The following is a 23,288-nucleotide window of genomic DNA, read 5'->3' on the forward strand; positions in this document are numbered from 1 at the left end:
TTTCCTTCACCATTCATTTTATGAAATGTATATCGTGATAAATATTGATATCGAACGATATAAAAAAAATATAGTGATAACATTTTTGGCCATATTGCCTAGCCCTAATGGGACCCCTTTAAATCAAGGTTTGCTTTGCAGAAGCTGAGTGCTTATACAGCTTGAGTGGTATTAATAACTGAACTAAATTCATACAAGCATGAAGAAATGTTTATCTGCACAGTGAAGTAGCCTGAGGCTGACGTAAATAATCTGCAGTGTGGAGGAAATGCGGCTACTAAGCAACTGCAGTCAACTGGGGAAACACAAGGTCAGCAATGGCCTTTCAACTGGACAAAATTCTCCAACCGATAGAGGTAGAGTTTCAAAATCCAACAATAAGTTTATCATTCCCTACATCAGGACTTAGATGAAGTGAAACAAAGTTGCTCAGTCACCCATGTGACTAATTGGGTCAGGATGATGGGTAATGAACATTGGATGATAACACCTTATTACCCGGAACCTGTGTTTCCGCCTGAGTGCCTCAATACACTTAGAATCCATAGTTTGGTGCCCTTTTTTTGACCCCATCCTCCTCCATGATGGATGTGAGATGGTTTTTATCATTCCAGTGCAGTGCTGTAGAATCCCCAATTGCCATACGTTCCGGAGATTTAGAAGCTTTCCTTTGGAGAAAGTGCCAAATCCACCTACAGCTGCTTTAGCTGTGGATGAGTCACTCTTCAGGCTGGGTTATATCATCATTGCTCTCTCTTCATGTGACAATCCGGGCTGTGCCCTGACGATATTTCAGAGTGTCACAAATACTTCAACTTGATCCGACTTGCTTGTTATAAATACACTGGCTTTGTTGCTCGGTGGTGCCTGCTTATGAAATACATTTTCTTTCAGAAACTCAGGCTACGGTTTAAGCTTCTTACATTTGACACTTCACTGTTTGCCTTGCTAACTTTATTTAATTATTTTGGCTTTAAACAGAGCCAGAGGTAAGATGCATGAATGCTTTTTAAATGAAATTCCCATTATGGAATGAAAGCCTTTTGCACAGGACTGTAGAACAGGACTATAGATTTGCTTTGAAATCCTGCAGTGCATGACCCTCCAGGCAAAGCATTCATTTAGAAAATTATCATTATACAATGAATAATTCTGACTCTAAATTCTGATTGGATGAGCTGCATTTTAAGTCTTTAGATGCATTTCCATCATCAGGCTGAATGGTTCTAGGCACGTTGGGTTAGCAAACCATCCTCGAGACAGGAGAACCCTGCTGGTGGAAAGGCTTAAGTACTGTGGCCGGAAAGTGCAAAACAACAAATCTCAAAACACAATGGCAAATCCAAAAACAAAATAACTATTCAGAGACACAAGAACAAATCAGAAAACATGACAAATCAGAAAGCAAAAGAACAAATCAGAAATCATAACGCCAAATCCGTAAACAAAAGAACAAGTCAGTCAGAAAACACAAGAGCAAGTCAGAAAAACAACAACAAATCGGTCGAAACAGAGAGGGTAGGTATTATAGCTTCTCACCTGATTGGCTGTGTGGATGGTATCTAACCCTTTCTTCATGATTGGTTAACTATCCACCTGTGTGATTATTTCAAAATGAAATGACCACGCCTGAAGCACTGAATCATTTGGAGTGGTTTCTCACTCACTTAAATAGTAATGGGAGAACACATAGAGCAAAAAAGCGAGCAAGAAAAAAGTTAATTTTAGGTACGATATTCGCCTGTGGTATGTAAAGGACCATCTGAAAACACAAAACTTTCAAGTGTTCATTCAATTGACTTGCCTTTTTCTAACTGAAAGGGGAAGTGTGTAATTTCTGTGCTACTTGTGGCACCAAACAGAATTACAAAAATAAAGTATGTTTCTTAAACATCCTTAGCCAACACCCTTTAGACTCATCACGCCCTTTCGCACTCTCTGAAACCTATGAACAAATAGGCCATACTAAAAAAATGATGATAAAAATTTAACATCGTAATGAACAAGACCACTATAACATATACACAGTGGACAGAAAGCGTGGCAGAGAAATTGGGTTGTCTGATAACATCGCCCGATTGAACGGCATCAGGGTGTAAAGGGGATCAAGCGGTAGGATGGTTTTTCTGGTTACTAGTAAGCGTAATGACAGTGCCGTTTCTGACCATTTTGCCGCCCTAGGCGAGATTACTGTTGTTGACCTGGGGAAGTGGCGGTAATTTAGCGACTTGCTCAGAAATCTCCTTATTGGTGCTCCCGTTTGCCAGAGCGATCTCATGATTGGTGGTGGTGTGTGTGTCCTCCACTCTGGTTTTACTCCATTCTCTGTCTCTGTGTCTTTTAGCAAGTCTTCAAATTTTGGCATTAACATCTGTAGCCAAAGCTACATTTCTTTTCCTCTGTACAAGTCTGCCATGGTTCATATTCTCCCGGCTAGTTCAAATAGTCACGCCCCAAACTCATGCAATTGGTTGAGCTAGAAATGGATGGGTGAAGCTTAGCGGCCTGCTCAAAATATAAACATCAACATTTTGATAGTGCCTGGGAGGCTCAGTGTTTATACTTTTGCAGAAGGTAAACCCATGAATGGCTTATAGATGTCAGTGATCAATAAACTGGGATAGTAGAACGTAATTTGGGGGGTAGTAATTCAAAACTTTCGACCTCCTGTTGCTAAATTCGCTTTGGATAAAAGCATCTGCCAAATGCATAAATGTAAATGTAAATGTAAATTCACAGCGCAATCATTCTGACAGATAAACATGATTCAGCAATGTTAACCATTCAATCTTTTGATGGAAATGCACCTGTTGTAAAATGCACAATATGTTTGGCAACTCTAAACAGTCTACAGTTAGGCTAATGAACTATATTACTTGGCGTAAGCACTGTCTAGTCCAACTATTATTATTAATCAATGTCACTATTTATTGAACACTGGTGTCTTTTGCTGTACTCTGCTTCAAGTCATTGCTAAGAACACCCCTTAGACTATAAAATGTAATGCATGGCCTGTCATGGCTTATTGCTTTATTTCTAAATGTTGAATGCCTGGGTTGGTTGGAAACAGGGCAAGCACATCATTTTTAAAACAGTGTGCATTTGACTCCAAACTACCTCAACTTCACTGCATTATTAAATAATCCATGCATTATTTATACCCCTTCATATCAAACAAATATTTTGCAATATGCACCAACAAATAGAAAGTGGGGAAACTCAGACCTGTAAAAAAGCTGGAAAATGAAAAGACGACAGTCAAATCCCATTATGGCCCACTATTCAGGAAGGAAGACCAAGTCTGTACAGCCTCTATATCCCTCAGAGACAGGAGGACATATCTGCCATGCTGAACATGCCTCATACAAACCCTACATTACACTACATTGCATTCCCATCTGAGATGACGCTATTAAGATTATATCTATAGATCATGAATGGCTGAAGTGGACTGCTCAGATAGTCTTGCCTGATAAAGCAGGACTGTCTCGCTGCCTCTTGTTGGCCAATGACTGGCATAGTGACGTTAGTCATGCCTCCCTGCTCAGTTTAAGGAGGACTTGAGGAAGATAGCTGCACCGTCTCCAGCTGAATGCACTTTTAAGGATGGTGGCACTGGGTCGCTGTTTTATATCTTCATCACATTTTTTTTTTTTTTTGTAGATTGTCAAAATTTTATAGAATATTGGCACTTATATACTGATATATATATATATATATATATATGTGAATAAATCCAATTTTACTTTAAAAAAAAATCAGATATTTTTTGATCATTTAATTTGATTTAATATTTTTTATGTGTTCCTTTTGACAGTAGTTAATTATAGATGGATGGATGGATGGATGGATAGATAGATTATCTCAATGCCTCACATGTAAAAAGTTACAAAAAAGTTGCACTAAAAAGTTACAGAAGTTTATCTTCCTCTCTTGCACGCAAAACATGTTTGGTACCTCATGTGGGGTATTTCTTTTCAGTGTAGACTTTTTTTGGTGTATAATTTATACACGTAGCTACGTAACTTGCTTCTGCGTGCTTGCTGCTCCTGCATTTTTAAAAGGGCGGGTATAGAGGGATTTTCTGTCATGCTCTCTGGCTTTGTTCTGATCACGCAAGGTTCCTCTCTCCCTACGAGAACACTACGCTCCAAACCTACAATCAGCTCAAATTCTGGCACTGTACATGTACATACACATCTAAATGTGGAATCACATTGAATTTTGTTCAAAGTAAAGAAGAAAAAAAAAAAGTAAAGTAAATAAAAACCTTATTTAGTCTCTTTATAACTATTTTTGGAACCTTTTAAGACATCGTCAAAAGGATTTGACTATCTGGGGATATTTTTCAGCAATTGTGACCTCAAAAGGATAGCTAGGTCATATGCACAGTTCTTAACTCAGTAACTCTATATGTATAGTTCCAAAATTGGATGTGCAATATCACTTCAAATGTATTTTTGCAAAAAAAAAAAAAAAAAAAAAAAAAACTTGATTCTAAAATACAATTTAAATTAGAGGATAATTAGCTAATTAACAAGCTATTTTAAAAATCTTAGGACATAACTGTTTTCTGTAATTGTTGTTCATATCCTAATTTGTATAGAGAATGTTCTATGTAAAATATTGTTTGTAGCAATTAGAAAACTGAACCATGAAATTTCCCTTGTGATGTAAAAATAATGTTGCATTGTTATCTAATGTTATATAATGGTATAATTATGTTAATAAAAATGCAAAAGGCATAATTTAATTACTATCATCCACTGTCAGTATATACCACGGTTGCTAACAATAGTTACTTTTGCTTCTACATTTTTTTAACCAGCATTTACTTTTAATTTTAATGAATTCAAAATCACACTAACAGTAAAGAGTAAATATGTTTTGTAAAAGAATTAAATGTTTGTGGTCATGTAGACAAAGCTGTTAGCTGTTAGAGTAGAATTTAAATAAACAGTGTAACTTATAATAAGCCTAATATACACAAGTCTATTTTAGACACACTTATTCTTTTCATTATTATTATTATTTTTTTACATTTCAAACTAATAATGTCATCAGAAGTCATCAAAATTATGAATTAACAAATGAAAGTATGGGAATTATACATTTACTGTTGCAAAAAAAAAATTAAAAAAATAAATAAATAAAAAAAATAATGTATGTAAAATGTATACTAAAATCTAGATCTGAAATATTTTAAAATCTAAAATATTTTAGTGGCCACCCTTTTCCTAGTTTACAGCATTGCACTAACTTATCTTAACCAACTTCACGGGGTGCCACCTGGGATGCTTTTTAAACTCATCCATTTAAAAATAAATACTTTTAGAAATTCAAACATATGATTTTTTTTTTTTATCTAATTATAAGCATTTACAGAGAAACCTTTAGATCAAAGGCTTATAAGATCATGAAAAACATAAATTAGTCAATTGTACAAACTTTTGACTGGCAGTGTCATGTTTATATATATATGTATATATATTATAAATGTTTTTGTAAATATGTTTAAGCTATGAAAATCCATTATAAGAATGAAAATGATTACATTTAAAACGATGACAACCTTAAAAAAGCAAAAACCTTTTTAATGTTTATAGTGTAAAAATAATTTCTATCATTAAGTTTTATTATTTTTTAAGTTTTATTATTATTTATTATTATTAATGGGTGTTTCTTCAACTTCAGGTAATTTCATACCCCAGGGATTGATTTCTATTAAAACATACAGGTTTTCACAGGCCACATTCTAACTAACTTACACACTTTTTATTTTCTTTATTTTATTGTTTTACAAAAAATACAAAAAACAAGCAAAAAGTGTGAAAATATGATTTAATTGTGTGTATTTAGGATACATCAAATTTTAGATATGGAATAAGCATTACCAAGACAAAGAAGTCGGCCATTTTATTTAAAAAACATAAATCATTTCATTTCCAGCACTGTCATTTCCACTAGAGAATTCTACTAAACACAATACAGAATTTTAGATGTGCTGGAAATATTCTGAAAAAATGACATAAATCTCCTGTGATTCATGTACATAAACTGTTAGACATTGTTAGTAGACAAATTAAATACACTAGCGAGACTGTGAAAATGTTTTGAGACTTCACTTTCTAGGAATTCACAGGGCTGAATATGGCTGAAGTTGTAAAAACTAGATTCATTAATGTTGTCCAGGTAATTACAACCACATTAACTTTATATTATTGATTGTTGTTATTATTATTATTATTATTAATGCAGTTAAAATAATATAGTCTTTAGTCTTCTTTACTTGTTGAAATAATTAAATCAACACTCATTGACATGAGCGACAGGTCTTAAGAGACAGGATTTTAAGAATATACTTACCAGAGGACAAACTGAAATCCTGCGTTACAGAAATCTAAGTGGGCTACGTGTTTAAAAGTACCTATCTTTATTGAAGAGTGACGAGATAGACCTCTGTCCTTTCTCTCATCTCTGTTTTGTTTAGCATTTTCTCTTGCTAGCCACGCAGTGCTGTTTTCATGCTCAGCGCTGTCATTTACATTCCCTCCCAACATGTGAATTTAGGTCAAGCTGCAATTTCTTCACCCGATCCCCTCACCCACCTACAGACACAGCAACAACAGTAAAAGTAGCACACCATTTCATCTTGCAGAAGTGTACAATGCTTACATAAAAACACACAGAGCACATTTTTGTTGCCAAAACTGCAGGCTCGCAGAGGCTCCCATAGAAATGCAACTCACGTCCACTCTGTGTGCGCTCCTCTGAGTTCACAGCGCTGCCTGCAAGCATTCCAGCTTCATTATAGCAAGATCAGACTACATGTAGATGAGCGGCCCTGATTTCTGGGGCAGATTAAGAGGAAGTAGGAAGCAGAGGGACGACTTGAGCTTTGCAGCGTCTGGGCCTGTCAAGGCTCAGCTGCTCCCATTAATAAGATTTACTGTCACATGAGTGACATTTAAGATCAATGAGTGAGATATGTCACACTGTGATTTTCCAATCACACCTGCTATTTGAGATGAACTATTTGGCTGTGATGGAAACAATGTGGTGGTCGATATTTTCTATAAATTCAATTTCAGTGGCACAGGTAGGGAGGTAAAAGCCTTATAGTGAGACTTACAACAGAGTTTATATCTGGACAATAGACCAATGATAATATCGCCTATTCTCTGGTGTCTGAAAGACAACTGCTTTTGGGTTATTTTTTAACTTTTTTTTTTTTTTTTATTGGGAAAAACATTTTATCAATGGACCCTTTTCACAGACTGTGTTTGTGCTTTATTTAGTGGTGTAAATATGGAAAACTTTTTGATATTTTACATATTTTTAATTAGCTTAAATTTAGGATTTTTTGTTTTTCTTTTCAAGCAAATGGGAAGGCAAAAATAATATTTGCTGTGGTCTCCCATTCACCGGTTTAGATGTTTACTCCACTATAGTTTACTTTTGCGATCCTAACCTGGAAATTTGAAAAGGGTCCATTTTCCAAAGATGCAGCTTTTCAACCGATCATATCTTTTCTTTATTTAATCAAAGCTAATGTATTATTATAAAAGAATAAAATAAATAAAAATAAAAATAAAAATAAAAAATGGACACAATTTAGTTTGGTAAAGGATCAATGAGATGTGAAATATGTTGGGTAGTATTAATTTTTTTTTTTTTTACCCCCATTATTGTTCAAATTTTGGTAACAGCATGGTGGAAGAGAAATAATAGCTGCAATTAATTTTCTTTTCTGGGATAATCTACTTGAGGGGCTGGGAAAAGTGCTTAATTTTACAAAACCTAATTTGACATTTTTAGTTAGCCATTTTAGGTCAATGACACAACGTTCTTTTCCTTTTTCATCCCAATCTATCAAGTTTCTCTTAAAAATACATTTACAACAAAATTCATAGAGACAATTACTTGAATACACCTTTTCTGTTTTCATTTTTCGAATGTACATAGTTTCCTTTTCGGAATTCAGGGGTGCTTAAAGGAATATTCCAGGTTCAATAGAAGTTAAGCTCAATCAGCAGCATTTGTGTCAAAATGATCATTACCACAAACATTTATTTTGACTCGTCCATCCTTTTCTGTAAAAAAGCCAAAATCGAGGTTACAGTGAAGCTCTTACAATGGAAGTCAATGGGGCCCATTTTTTGGAGGGTTTAAATGCAGAAATGTGAAGCTTATAATTTTATAAAAGCACTTACATTAATTCTTCTATTAAAAATCATGTATTATTTTAGCTGTAAAGTTGTTTAAATTGTCATTTTACAGTTGTTTTAGGGGTTTAGGGTTTGTTGACATTTCATTGTAATGCAACAAAGTTATAAAATTGGCTATAACTTTACACAGAAAAGATTAGTAAGTGATTTTATCACACTAAAATCATATTTACACACATATTGTTTGTCTTGTGGCTATACTTTTGAAACAGTGAGTATTTTAACATTTACGGATTGTCCCCCATTCACTTCCATTGTAAGTGCCTCAATGTAACCCAGATTTTTGCTTTTTTTTTTTAAGAAAAGGAAGAGCAGGTCAAAATTAATTTTTTTGGTAATCAACATTATGCCACAAATGCTGACGAGTGAGCTTAACTTGTATTGAAGCCGAAACATTCCTTTAACATCAAAATGCAGAGGAGCAATTTATATATATATATATATATATATATATATAATTCACTATTTGCCAAATCAGATCTTTTCATAAAAAATAAAAAAAATCAGTTTTGTATAACAAGCATGCAGGAAGCCATTTTGTTGTCATGTGACAAGAAAACCATAAAACAGGAAATGAAATCACTAGACCCTCATGAATGTGTCACGGCCAGCAATTTGTGTACACACATGTATTTAAAGTGCATGGATTACTAATTACTTTTTATTGACATTTTTAGTGATGACATTTTTCTTGAAAATGGTATCAAATAAAACATTTGTATAAATTTATGAAATGTATGAAACCATCAAATCCAATGGATTCGAGGATTTCTAAAAACCTTTAAACTACATTTGTGACAGATTTAATCTCAGACAGCTTTATTTGTCATTGGCCCTGTCAAAATGTTAAATGGTAGATGTGCTTTATATTGTGACTGGACAAGCATCAAAGATTTTTTATACACATTATTAAATGCTGTGCCCAAAACACATTATATATGGAGACAATATGATGCCTTATATATTTGCAAAAAATAAAATACTGCAAAAGACAGTTTGTGTTTAATTGCAAAAAACAATGTATGTTGTAAACGAAACCCAAGAGCTGAGATCCTTTTTTTAATTTGCAACAGACTTTTGGCATCAGTTTTTTGCAACACTTCTTTTTCTTTGAGTTTCACTTTGCGGAAAGTATTTTTTCTTTGCGATGCCCCTATTAATGTTCGCGGTTCCTCTTTCCCTTTGCGCTTCACTGTGTGGCACTGTTTTGACATGGGGTGGAGTTTCGAGTCTGACAACATCACGTGGGGTGTGGCTTATTCACAAGGTCAAGGAGCATGTGTAGTTTACATGCACCATGATGCCCGCTAACTTCAAAACAAGCAGACGTGATCAGCAGAAGAAATCTCACTGTAATTTAAGGTTTGTCTCATTTTCTCTTATTTCTAACCAAGAATATGATCACTTAATGTTAAAAGCTGAAAAAAAGGTCATTTTTAGGGTGAAAGTCCTGGTTACGTTCGTTTTGTGCTTCATGTACCTTTTTAACTTATATCACTGGTCTGTGTCGTTTGATGTTACAGTCTGTTTTTTTCACCTTAACTAGGTTTTTATAAACTCCTATTTACATAATGGGAAGTATGTGTTTGTGCAATCAAAGCCTCGATTACAGTTTTCAATGTTGCCTGTCTGATCAGCACTTACCAGTGCTTTCTTTAGCACTTTTGTAAGTTTTTGTGACAGACCAATCCGATGTTACTCATGAGGAATACTTATGTATATTAACCCTGTAAACAATGTGTATTCCAGTTATTTACTGAGGAAGTATATGGCTGTGAGGTACAAGAAGACCAAAGAATTTAGAGTATACTGGAGAAATGGTGCTCCCTGCTCCTTATCACAAGATGATGAAAACTGTTGTGGGGCTTTTGTGCTTCTGGTGAGGCATTATAACACTTCATGGCTACATTCTTGTTTCTTTGTGTAGTATTTTCCTTTCAATAAAGGAGGAGACTTTACGTATAATTAAAAAAAAAAAAGATTATTTGACCAGAATGCAAAATTTTGTCATGTTTTAATACACTTTCATTTGAAGACATGGAAATAGGCCAAATAGGAAATTATGTGAAAAAAATCATTCTCATTTGAGAATTGAGCCAAAGTGATTGAGAAAGACTGTAACTAATCTGACCACCAAAGACAACAATCTTAACCTGAACGCACAAGGCAAATGTAACGTAAACACGGCGCGCTACATTCCTTATTATATTTTTTAAACAGACACTGCACCCTAACTTTAGAATTATAAAACAGACAGAGCATAACACAAGAAGAACATGACTGCCAGATCACCACTTCATAGCCTCAGACTAACCAGAAACAATGACCTAGTTTCTATGACCTATAATCAATAACACAGATTTTTTATAAATATATGAATTTACCTTTACTTGAACACAAAATCAATGCGTCTCTCCTTGCGAATTAACATCTCCGTCACTTTGTTGTAAAAGTCGCCCGCTTGTTGAAGTTTCGATAGCCTCTCTTTCTCGATTCAATTGAAATCAACTTTGCGAAATCCCCGTAGGTCGTCGATGCTTACACTATATCCATTTTAGCGCTTAATAACGCATTAGTTACGTGAATTTGAACGTGTTGATGCAAAACTAAAATCTAGCCATCTAGAGCGTGACTGAAGGAAGGAGCTTATGATTGGCTTACTCATTTTTGGTAAGCATGCTTACTTTGGCCATTTGTAGTAGCGGGAATGACTTTGAATGAACCTACATTGTTGAATGAAAGGGCGGTAAACAATGGTCTGAATCAGAGAAAGCATAACAAAGTGCTTATACCTGAGGGTAGCGCCAAAACGAATAAATGAATAACTGTCTGTGCTGCTCAACTGAGATGAAAGATGACGAATTTGAATGAAAACATCAGTATATATTAACAGTTATATTTAAATATTTCATAGTGTCATTTTTCTTTACCCTTCTGTTAGGTAAGCACTGCTTACCTTGCTTATATTGACGGCACATCCCTTCTTTATACAGTCTAAATTACGAAATTATGTTATTGATAATCGAACAGGATCTGTGGAAAAGTGTCATGATAAACAACATGAAATCATACATAAGTAGGATTACATCTCCATAGGTATATTCTGGATTGGGTACATTTTATTTAACTACAATCATATAAATGCAGTCTTTTGAAATACATTAAAAAGAAAAACTGTAAGAATTGTACCCACTTACACAATTATTGATTGCTAACTACTGACAGTCTTGCCTGTGTAGGTATCAAAACAAGAAAGGAGAGTTTGCCTCTGTGTTTTTAACTAGTGAGGTGTAGATTTCTTTGCGATTCACTCATTTGTAAAGTGTACTAAAGGTCGGTCTGTTGACCCATGCTGTGGTGTGGTGCTGCTTTAGAGCTTTGAATCTCACTCAAAAACTCAAATCACTAATTCCCATTTCCAACAATCAGTAAACGAGATCAAGGGGGGCCTCTAACTCCATGTTGCATGAACTACTTGAGAGATATTAGTGTCATGTCAATGGGTGAGATGAGAGGTGATGAGGCCTGCTTGCACTGAGAAGCGAACACCACCCGAAGTTGCATCTTTTCCACCCAGTAATCTAAGCAGCTCAGGCAATCTGCTGCTGTCGATCGGGCCACTGACCTCATCACACAGCTTGTTAACTGATCACACCCAATCACATCTTAATCAAGGCAGGCCTGTGAGGGCCGAGGGGCCCGCAGCTGTGCCACCAGGGCCAGGTCACCAGGATGGCCCTTCATCACAACAACAAAGTCCAACCGCTGGCCAGTCTGCTTGGAGCCCATGGCCCGACCGATGGTCGTTATTGCTGTCTGTATTGTCTAGCATAATCAAAGTGTGGAAAGCATGAAATGCAGTCAAAGATGTGTAATGAGAGAAACCTTATTCATTGGCAAATTAATCTGAAAAATGCACCTGGGTCTCTCAATAAGTCTATTAAAGGTGAAGCGTGTAATTTTTTTGATGCTAAAATACCTCTCCTATACCAGTTCATTGTGCAGAGACAGCTATGAGTAAGCCATTGGTAGACTGATTTCCCTGAAAAGTGCAAACACTGGTGCTGTTAAAACATTGCTAAAAGATTGCTGTAACATTTCTGGAACTCTGGTTCCTTAATATATAATTATTATGTTAATTGACTTTAAGATTTGTATGAAATCTCCCTAAAGTCAATTCAGAAGCACTGGGGTTTGTGTTAATTGGGTCAGAATGAGTTCACAGGGGCATAAAATGTCATCAGACCACCAGTAATCTCCATCCCACCCTCATAAGAACATAGACACTATGTGCTATTAAAATTAGGATATACTTTCATAAGGCTAAAACAGCTGCATCAAAATGGTTGGTAACTCTGAAACTTCTGAAATATAATTATCTGCAAATCTTGCAGTAAACACTGTTTCATCCTGCCAGTCATGTTTGCTTGCAAATGGGTTTCCACTTATTGATAGACTTTAAAAGCCTTTGTTTATTATTATTTATTTTTTTATGTTGTTGGCTTACTTAGCCTCTACACCCAACTGTGAAATCTCACAAATGGACAGTACTAGCAACTTTATTAATTGTGTTCCATTAACTTTTAATTTGATGACCGCTAAGTAAATAATTAACCTCTATATGCCTCTGCATGGTTATTTTTTTCAGATTCAAAAAGCCTATTTACTATATCTGCACTCATGCATCAAACATTATGATACTCACAATAGAATTATGTTTTTAAAAGAAAGATAACAAATGAGTGTATTATTTATAGTAGTTATGGAACATAAAACGCTTAGCTTAAGTTATCCATCAGTAGAGATTTGTAGTTGTCACTGTGTCTAATAGTTTATAAGTGCTTGTTTCCAAAGAATTAGAGCACTGCTAAGGGGTCATGCTGTGTGTATTGCACAACAAGTCTGGACTTCAAATTGACCTCTGACCCCAGCAGTCAAACCTGATCAATCCGCTCATGCGGCAATCGGTGCGATCAGGAAGGGCAACTGTAGCGACCAAATCAGCATGCAGGCTGAAACCAGGACATTTTTTAGACTAAAAAAAATATGAAAAAAATCCTAAGCACTTTTTTCTAGAAATTTACATTTTAGCAAAATTTCAAGTTTGCAAAAAATAAAAAATAAAAATAAAATAAAAATAAAGCCTTGATCTCTTACATTTTGGCCTCATTTTATTTTCCAGTGTCTGTTTATATATATATTACATGTAACTTATATTAAACACTGTTGGGATAACATTATGTAAGCAGCTCTATGGTATAATTACACTGTAATTACATGTATTATTATACTATTAATCAGTAATATCTTTTGTAAACACAGTATCATGAACACTGCCTAAATACCTAAATATACCTAAGAAAAACTGACCTGAATATTGTATTTGCATAATAAACCCAGATTTACTTACTTGTCCTTTAATTTTTTATTGTTATAATATGGATAATAATAGGGTCAAAATTAACTATTGGGCTCGGCGCAAAAATGCCACTGAAAGTGACAAAAATACCCCAGATAATTCAAATGTGGGGGCCAAATTTGCCCCGAAATGAAGTCCTCTGTTGTTATGTCTGTCATTTTACATTTAAAATATTTTGAAATATTATATTAGGCCAAGCAAGTTATGGGGTTTTTATGGGTTTAGTACCTCAGAGTGTTGTTTAATGTGTAGTTAATATCAATATATAAAAACAAAACCAAAACTAAAAAACATCTCTATATCTATATCTAGCGCTTTATTTTCTAACAAAGAGCAAAGTGCATTGTGTTATGATATCTTGTGCATTATTCACAGCTATGTTCATATTTTAAGTGTATTTCATTTATAGTAAACAGCCATAATTGCTCATATGTGATAATTTATTTCAATCACATAAAATTCAATTGAAGTATTTGACATAAGTGGATGCAAGCTGTGTGTTTTAATATGGTTAGGAAAAACATATCCTCATAAAGATAAAAAATTCCAGAGGACAAATATTGCCCCTTAATAAAAAAGTTAATTTCTGACACTGGATAATAATAATAATTGCATAATTTAATTTTAATAATAACAAATTACATTAAAAAAGATTATACATTGATTATTTGGCTTGCATTTATTAAAAAAGTTGTGCATTTCAGACATTACTTCCGCCACAAAAACACAGAACAGGGTAAGGGGTCTTGTCCTTGCATCCTCCTTTGGACAAACCAGACTTGTTTCTGTTTTTTTCTAATCTGATCTGTCACAGCCTGCTGATGGGGTTAACAGTGTAGGGGAAAAGCTATCTTGTTGAGCTTACTTTTCATTCAGAGTCCTCTGAATCTCTGGTCGTGGTGAGATGTCAAGTAGGGATATGTGAAGACATTCTTCTAATGATTCCTCCATTTTACGGATGCTGGCAGCCTGTGCCAGGACCTCTGTATTGACTGAGTGACAGTATGCTCTTGCCACTGAAAGACACTTCTGTTTGTTATTCCAGAGCTTCTTTACTGGGCACCGGGGGCCGGTCAGTTCTCCCTCCTGCAGTCATCTTTGAATGGCTGCCACCAGCACACAATGTGGGCAGTGCCAAAGAGCAGAGAAAAAGCATGGAAAAGAGGGAAAGAAGGGCTAGATTAGGCCACTGGGCGCCTGCCTGTGCCGAGCAGTCCGTGGCTTGGCTCTGCTTGAAACACAGTTGCCAGTTTAATTGCAATGTTAAGATAGACGGCAACCTTTCTTTCTTCATTTTCTTTTTTCCCCCCCATCTTTTCTTTTTCCTTCTCATTCTTATCCCTTAAAAAAATCCTGTTATGGAATTTAGTTCAAGTGGACAGTGAGGATGTGTAAAATTCAGACTTAAAAGGTAAAGTGTGTAATTTTTTCAAAGTTAAAATACTTTCTCTCATCACTGCTGGAACTTTAAGCACGGTATTTGTAAGCTGATTGAACTGCTGCACTGTAGTGCTCTCAAAATATTGATTTGTTTGGCTTAACCATGACTTGATCAACTGTTTGATAGTTGGCTCCCTTTGAATTTATGAGTTACACCCCAGAGGATGTTAAATCGGAATTTAAATTGGAGTGACAGGAAGAGACATTTTTCTGAATTGCAATTGAAAGAAATTCAACATAATACACTACATAGGAATTTCATTAGTCCAACACAACAACAAAATGGGCAAGAACAGAGAAGGTGTTCTGTTTAAGGTTTCCACCTTCCAAGCCTGCTTCATATTGTTCAGCTCCATTTTAAAGAGTTTGGGGTAAATTAGAGCAGGGGACCCCCAGGGGGCCGCAAGGGGGTGCTAGGGGGTCCGCTGAAAAGTTCACAGACAAAATAAATGGTAAAAAATGTAAATGATCCTCCTCGGGTATATACATGTAAGATTACTCTAAAAACATACACTGCCAACTTAATACAAAGTTAATATTTTTCATGTAATATTTTAATAATTTCTTTTGATTTGACAGTGACAATATGAAAGCCAACTGTTTAATTTTGCAAGAAACATTCTGTCTTTAGTTCAAGTTTTTCTCACACAGCATGGGTTTTTATACATGAAAATATATAACTGCCTTTATATTTTAGGAAGTGGTTTCCCTCGCAATGGGGATCATCGTATTTGCGGGTCCTTGTTGTACGAGGTTTAAAAACCCTGGAATTAAAGCATTCTGGGAGGTGATGTGTTCTGCATGGTCCATAAAATTAAAAAGTTAAGTTGTGAAAAAACAAACAAACATTGTATTTAAAAATTGAATAAATATCATGAAATTTAAGTACATTGTATATTCATTTTACATTACGATTGCACATGTAATTGTAAAATTTTATATAGGATACATTATAAAAACAAATATTAGTAAATATTTCTGGAAATACCCCATAATTTGTGTGAATGCTTATGGGTAATTCATACTGAAAAATGCACTTACAGCTATTGCATTATTTTCTTTGATTTTCTTTTAGTTTTAAATCTATTCTTTGACAAGTAATGTAATTAAAAAATAAAAAAAAAATCATGAACAGCCTGAATCATACTTTATTTATTTGCATTCTAATAAAAACTATTTACATTTTATTCAACCATACACAGTACACAGTGACAATGACTTTTTTGAAAATAATAATAATAATAATAATAATAATAATAATAATTTCACATGATTTCATATAGCAATATATTGGATGTACAAAATATTTTGTCATTTAAAGTTCTGAAAATAGAAGACAGCAAATTATAATGAAAAAAACAAAAAGTGGAAAGAAAGAAAGAAAATTATGATATAATGTCAACTGTTAATTACATAGACCTTTTCATTTTATTTACCAACTAATCAACAGTAGATTATGATATCAATAAATTTTATAACTTTGCAAGCTATACATAGCACAGTGCACAAGAAAGAAAACAGCTGATTTTCAAGTAGCCATCAGGTTGATAATTCATGATTTTATGAGAACTGATTATAAACAAAATGTAAATATGATGACATGTTTTAAAAGTCATCAATGGATAATTTTGCATTAGGTGTGGTTTTGCATTTTATTTTATTTGAACTGTTATTTAAATTTTATTCTGTATTTTTTATGGATCTCCTATGTATGTACTATATGTGAATGTGTATGTACATACTGTGTCTTGAGAAAAACACTTTGTAAACAGTTGAAAAGCATTTTATATAAGTAAAGTTTAACTTACTTTTTAAGATTTCAGAGACTAAGACAAATTTTCACATTCAACATTAATTGGTGCACACACTGCAATAACAGTTATTCAACCTCCGAGTTGTACATTTTTGTTTTATGGTATTTCTCAACAGTGTGTTCTAACTGGGGTCAGTATGAGCCTAAGACGAAGAAGAATTTGCACAGCATTACTATTCTGGATAAAAATCGTATGACTACTTGGTAAAACAGGGTACAAGTTACTAAAGTTTAAATAATATTTGATGGGTTTGATGGGTTTAAGGTCAAAGGAATAGGGAAGTTATTTTCTTATTTTTCTTCTTCTTCTTCTTCTTCTTCTTCTTATTATTATTATTATTATTATTATTATTTTACATGTACAGCATACATCTCTGGGAGCCCAAACAATCAGGAAACCAATCTCAGCAGACCATGAGGATCATTAGGTTCTGCCTGACTAGAAAAAAATACTAATATTAATTGTAATATTATTATAATAATATTAGGTGTTATAATATTATTAGTACTACATAATATATTACAAAATATTATAATAGTATTTAATACTATTATAGATAACACTTTACAATAAGGTTCCATTCATTAACATTGGTTGATGCATTATGTCTCATGAACTTACAATTAACATTATATTGTTTACAGCATTTATTACTCTTTGTCAATGTTAGTGAATAAAAATACAATTGTTTATCGTTAGTTCATGTTAGTTCATAGTGCATTAACTAATGTTAACAAACACAACTTTTGATTTTTAAAAATGTATTACTATATACTGAAATTAACATTAACTTAGATTAGTCCATTGTTAGTTCATGTTAACTAATGTTGTTAACTAATGTTAACAAATGGAACCTTATTGTAAAGTGTTATCCTATTACAACACTATTAAAGTATTAAAGTATTATAACAGAATTAGTACTTTAATAGTGATAGGCAAATACTACTTGCACACCACTATATATAAAGCGCCTATGTTATTAGACATATTATACTATATTTTAACCATATAATTTCATACTATTACAAATATTAGAATAACATAATACTAACATATAAAATTTGCATTTTGTTTGGGGTCAATTTCACCCCACGATAAACTTTTTGTTGAAAATAACAATAAAACAGATAATAATAATTAAAAAATAAAACCTTACACAAACAATACCATGTATATCACATTTTTAAGTCAAATATATTAAATTTACTAAAATGTTTAAGTTAAATTTACTAACTCACTTCAATCAATACTGTGTCATAAAGAAATATAAAGTCGATTTTATTTTGTTTTATACCATTAAGATTTACCTAGAAAAATTGTGTGCAAAAACTTGCGAAATAAAAATTTAGTGAATCATTTTTTTTTTCAGTGTATGGTTTAGAGAATTTAAAAACTTACCATTTTTGTTGTATTTATTCCTTTTTATGCTTGAGATCTCTACGACCCTAAATATAAGTGATGTAACATGTAGCATGCTATTAAGTCAAAATTTTGTCTAAAATCAGTTCTCATATGATTAGGAAAAGTCATTAAGTATCAGCCTGATTAAATATTGTGGTATACATGTATTCAGTCCTCTACTCTGAACAAACTGCCCCATTTGAGTCACTCGGTAATAATTCCTCTCACCAAAATATAAATTGTCCCTCTTCTCCCTTATGAACTCTTGACATTCCTTGACATTGACATACTTGACATTAATGTTTTGTGATAAAGAGATTATCTGTGCATTTATTCTACACATGGTTTACATTGGTTAGGATTTTCCCATGAATTCCATTAGAGACACAGAATCAACAGTTTGTGCTTACTTAGAAATGCAGAAACAATTCCTTGGCAATAAATCTACACCACTATCGTGGGCTGCTTCAGTCCATCATGGCAGAATGTGACCCTGGTGCGATAAAGTCACATTCACTCACTCCAAGCCTGTGACAGATGAGAGTTGTGCCGCTCTTCGGGCATGGCCCAGGCATCCATTACCCCGCTTGCCTCCTGATTTACACCTAAGAGTGAGAAAGGGCCGTCCGGCAGAGGCCAGCACCAGCTGCTCCATCAACACCTGCCTATATCCACCCACCTCCCCCCCCAGAGGGCTCAGAGCTCATATGTGCTTCCTCTTCTTTATGCTGTGTGAACACCATCCATCCATTTTACAAAGAGGATTTTGCTACAAACAGCTTATGAATCACAGCTGCTTTGAAGTACTTAGATCCCTCATACTGTATTACCTTTAAACAACCTCTCATGTGAGTTGGAAGAACACTAGGAAGGCTTAAAAAAGTATTTCCTAAAGTCCACAACTATGCTGTAGCCTGTATGTACATTAAAATGGCTAATGCTGCGCTACACTTAGCTAAAAAATAAATAAATAATATAAATATATACAGTATACTATATATATATATATATAAATATATATATCAAAGCATTCAATGAGGCTGCCTGTTAATATTTGTCGGATGAAGTTTTAGACTTTTAGACTTAACAATTAGACTTGTTTATTAATAGCAAAAAGAAATATAAACTTTTGTTGAATACATACTGGTTTAACATAACAGTAAGTTCACTGTCCAAGTATGACATATACAGTAAAAATATGGAATAACTCAATATTTGTGCTTGTTTTTCCTGTTTGTTTTTCCCTTAGGCATTGCCATTGATTACTATTGAACCGGTTTGCAGTATGCATTTAGAATAGATGTTGTATTGAATCAGATTTCTGCTCGAGAGGACAGCCAACCTTGAACAGAGACTGACAATGTTTTACTTGTGATGTTGTCAGTGAAGTTATTGCACTTTTGACAAACATGTTTAAAATGATGTTCACTCCATTTATATCAGTGGCATAGAAAAGCTGTTTTTATTCTACATGGAAAAGGTCGATCAGACATGCCTTGCAATTCCAAAGAGTTGTTACTACTACTACAGTACTAACAAAAGAGTCTCATGAATATTTGTACTTATTTGTACAAGATGGCGAAATCTTTTGTTATTGAAAACATACAGCTTTTACACCAACCACACTCAAAAAGACGCTTGATAAATTTACGTATTTAAAATTAACTAAAGCAACACAATTCTAGAACATTTCCTCACAACTTGATTTTATTGCATTCTATACATTTAAATTTGTAAAATGGAAGTTTAATTAATCTATTTGAGTTGGGACTACATGAATACTTTTTGTTGTGTTAATGTAGCATTGATGAAACTGGGCAGGGAATTTCATATTTTCCATCATGCTTTGCATGGGATTGATAGGGAGAGTAAATGTTCAAATGAAGTGTTATTTTATGTGTTTTTGTGCAAGATGAATATAAAGACGGAAACTTGTTAGTGTTTAATGTTTTGTTATGTTGAGATTTAGAAAAGTTTCTGTTATGTTGGTGTTTTGGGTGTTACATTATGTTGAAGAGTGGAGCTTGAGCTAACGATGAGGGCAGGTAGATGTCACACATGAAACTGATTTCTCGCTGCAGTGAGCAATTGCTGTGCTAACCATAGCAAAGTTACTAAACTACACTCTGTAGTACTTCAAACCATTATATATTTAGCATGCTAACATTCACTTACACTAGTTAGAACTTAAAGAAATAAAAGAGATTTATTTGAGTTTCATTGTCACGTCTAATTCTTTTGGGTTTACCCAATTCAACTAGGTTCTTTCTACACAAAGAGATTGTTTTGAGATTACATAGTAATTTTAAGTTAAGAAAACTTATTAAAAACACGTGGAACCTCTGTCCACCACTGAATCAATTTCAGCCAAAGAGCAATTTTTTTTTTTAGGGCAATCACATACACTTCTCTTCTCTCTTTCTAAACCCTAATATTTCCTTTCATCCGTGGTTTGTACAATTTCTTCCAAAACATACAAATTAGTATGACTTTTCATGAGATCTGGCTATTGCTGCATTTAATACAAGATGTAAAGAACAGCATAAAATGCATTTGCATGATGAAGAGAGATGTACCAGACAGATAATAAAGGAATACAGGGGCAAATTAGAGTCACATCATGGGAGGGTTGATTCACAACCCATGCGGGAAGAGCTGCAGGCTATCACTTACAACAAAGTCAATGCGATTGAATTTAATAATACTGGCATCAATACAAGACTGAATGACCTTATATGAACACCACATTGAATGATTTATTATTATACATATTTTGAGGCTTGAAACCTGCTGACAAATATATCATCTTGCAAAGGCTAGATGTACCGAATCTCTTTGCGAGGAGAAAGTGTTGCAGAATAACAGCATATTTCAGAATATGCCTGACTTAACACATAAGATAAATATTGTTGATTTAAGATGTGTTTATCTTACATAGCTAGGCTTCAGAACTCTTAGAATATACAGAAGGAGTCATATGGGAAACGTATATTATTTTTATGGTGCTTTTTTGTCATTTTACAGCTTGACATCACTCGTTTACATTCATATTTGTCAAATGGAAAAGAGCTGCCAGGATATACTTAAAAATGTCTCCTCTTCTGTGTTCCATGGAAGAAAAAAATCATTCGAGTTTAGAACAACATATGGGTAAGTCAGGGCCGGTCAACCCATTAGGCGACATAGGCGAGCGCCTAGGGCGGCATCGTTTCAGGGGCGCTGATCTACCGAGCCAATAAGTATGTGTTCAATCTGTGTCGAACAAAATGCGAACAAACTGGAGGGTCTCGCCTAGGTTGCCAAACGGATTAGGACCAGCACTAGGGTGAGTGAAGAATTTTCCTTTTTAGGTAAACTATTTATTTAAAAATGATTTGTTTTCAAAGAACTTAGTTTCATTCCGGATATTGGGGATTCGATCTACATTGAGAAAGTTTCAAGTTCTTTGGGCATCAGGTCATAACATTACATAAACATATTGGCCATTTTGTGCAAGCAGCAATATCATTTATTATTCCTGCAGCTTTAGAGAAAATGTTGCACTCTTAAACACTTAAAATCTTCAGCTTCAGTAATAGGAGCCATTACATACCAAGCCGTGAAACATGTGAGCTCAGCTCTGACCGAGCATCACAGACCAGATCCATATCATTAAAGCCAATGCCAAACTACAGCATCCAAACCACAAAGGCCACAAACAGTTTTCTCATTCAGGTTTAGTGAGACATACCACAATGTCAACATGTAAGCCACACAATTCAAAAACAATTTCCACCCGCAAGCGATTCACATTATAAGCAGCCAGAGTGAGCTTGTCTAATATAATGTATCTCCATTTTACCTCTATGATGCCAAGCTACCACACAGCTGTCATATAGTGGCTAATTTCCAAATGTATACAGTTTGCTTATTGTTACTGCCTCATAAACCACTATTCTGCTTTGTAATGCTGATATATGTGGCTGCTACAGTGTGTTATATATTTAATTGCACTTGTATGAAAAACTTCACTTGGCAAAATGTCAAACTATTTATCTCATTTGCTGTTTTCCCTTTACTTTTGCTTTGAGAGAATTAAGTTCTTTAATTTTACACATGGAGTCGATGTTACACATATTATATGCAAACACAAATTACAACAATAAAATCTCAGCTTGATTTGATTGTTCAGTCACAGGATTCTGCAGTCAAATATTATAACCGCTATATTATTTATGATTGAGACAACTAATTTACAGTGTTGGAGAAATTAATTTGACATTCTAACATATCAAACTACAAGCTACTCATGATTTAAAGTACAGTAGTAATTACTAACTACTACATCTATACATCATGATGGTGCCGCGAATGGCTGCCTCGGTGTGGAGCGCTCCTATTGTTTTGTTGTTTTTTTTGTTTTTTTTGTTCTGTGTTTAGTAATATTTTTCCAGTCAGTTTTACCAGAGACGAACTGCTGAACATTCGACAGCTTATACCAGACAGTCTTTTCCCGGTTTTTAAATATTCAGACGTTTTGCTAGACATTTTAGTTGGAGGCGCTTCCATCTCACAGGACCTGAAGTGGGAGGCCCACATTGACTCCACTGTGAAAAAGGCTCAGCAGAGGTTTTACTTCCTTAGCCATCTGAGGAAATTCAACCTGCCACAGGCGCTGCTGATACAGTTCTACTCAGCGGTCATTGAGTCTGTCCTCGGCACCTCAATAACTGTCTGGTTTGGTTCAGCTACGAAATCAGACATCAGAAGAATACAAAGGAAAATTCAGACTGCTGAGAGGATTATTGGTTGCCCCCTGCCCCCCCTTCAAGAACTATGTACTTCCAGAGTGAGGAAAAAGGCTGGAAAAATCACTCTGGACCCCACTCACTCTGCCCACTATCTTTTTGAACTGTTGCCTTCTGGCCGACGCTCCAGAGCTCTGAGCACCAGAACCGTCAGGCACAGGAACAGTTTTTTCCCTCAGGCTATCCATCTCATGAACAG

This window comes from Myxocyprinus asiaticus, chromosome 10, assembly GCF_019703515.2.
Source record: "Myxocyprinus asiaticus isolate MX2 ecotype Aquarium Trade chromosome 10, UBuf_Myxa_2, whole genome shotgun sequence".
Lineage (NCBI taxonomy): Eukaryota > Metazoa > Chordata > Actinopteri > Cypriniformes > Catostomidae > Myxocyprinus > Myxocyprinus asiaticus.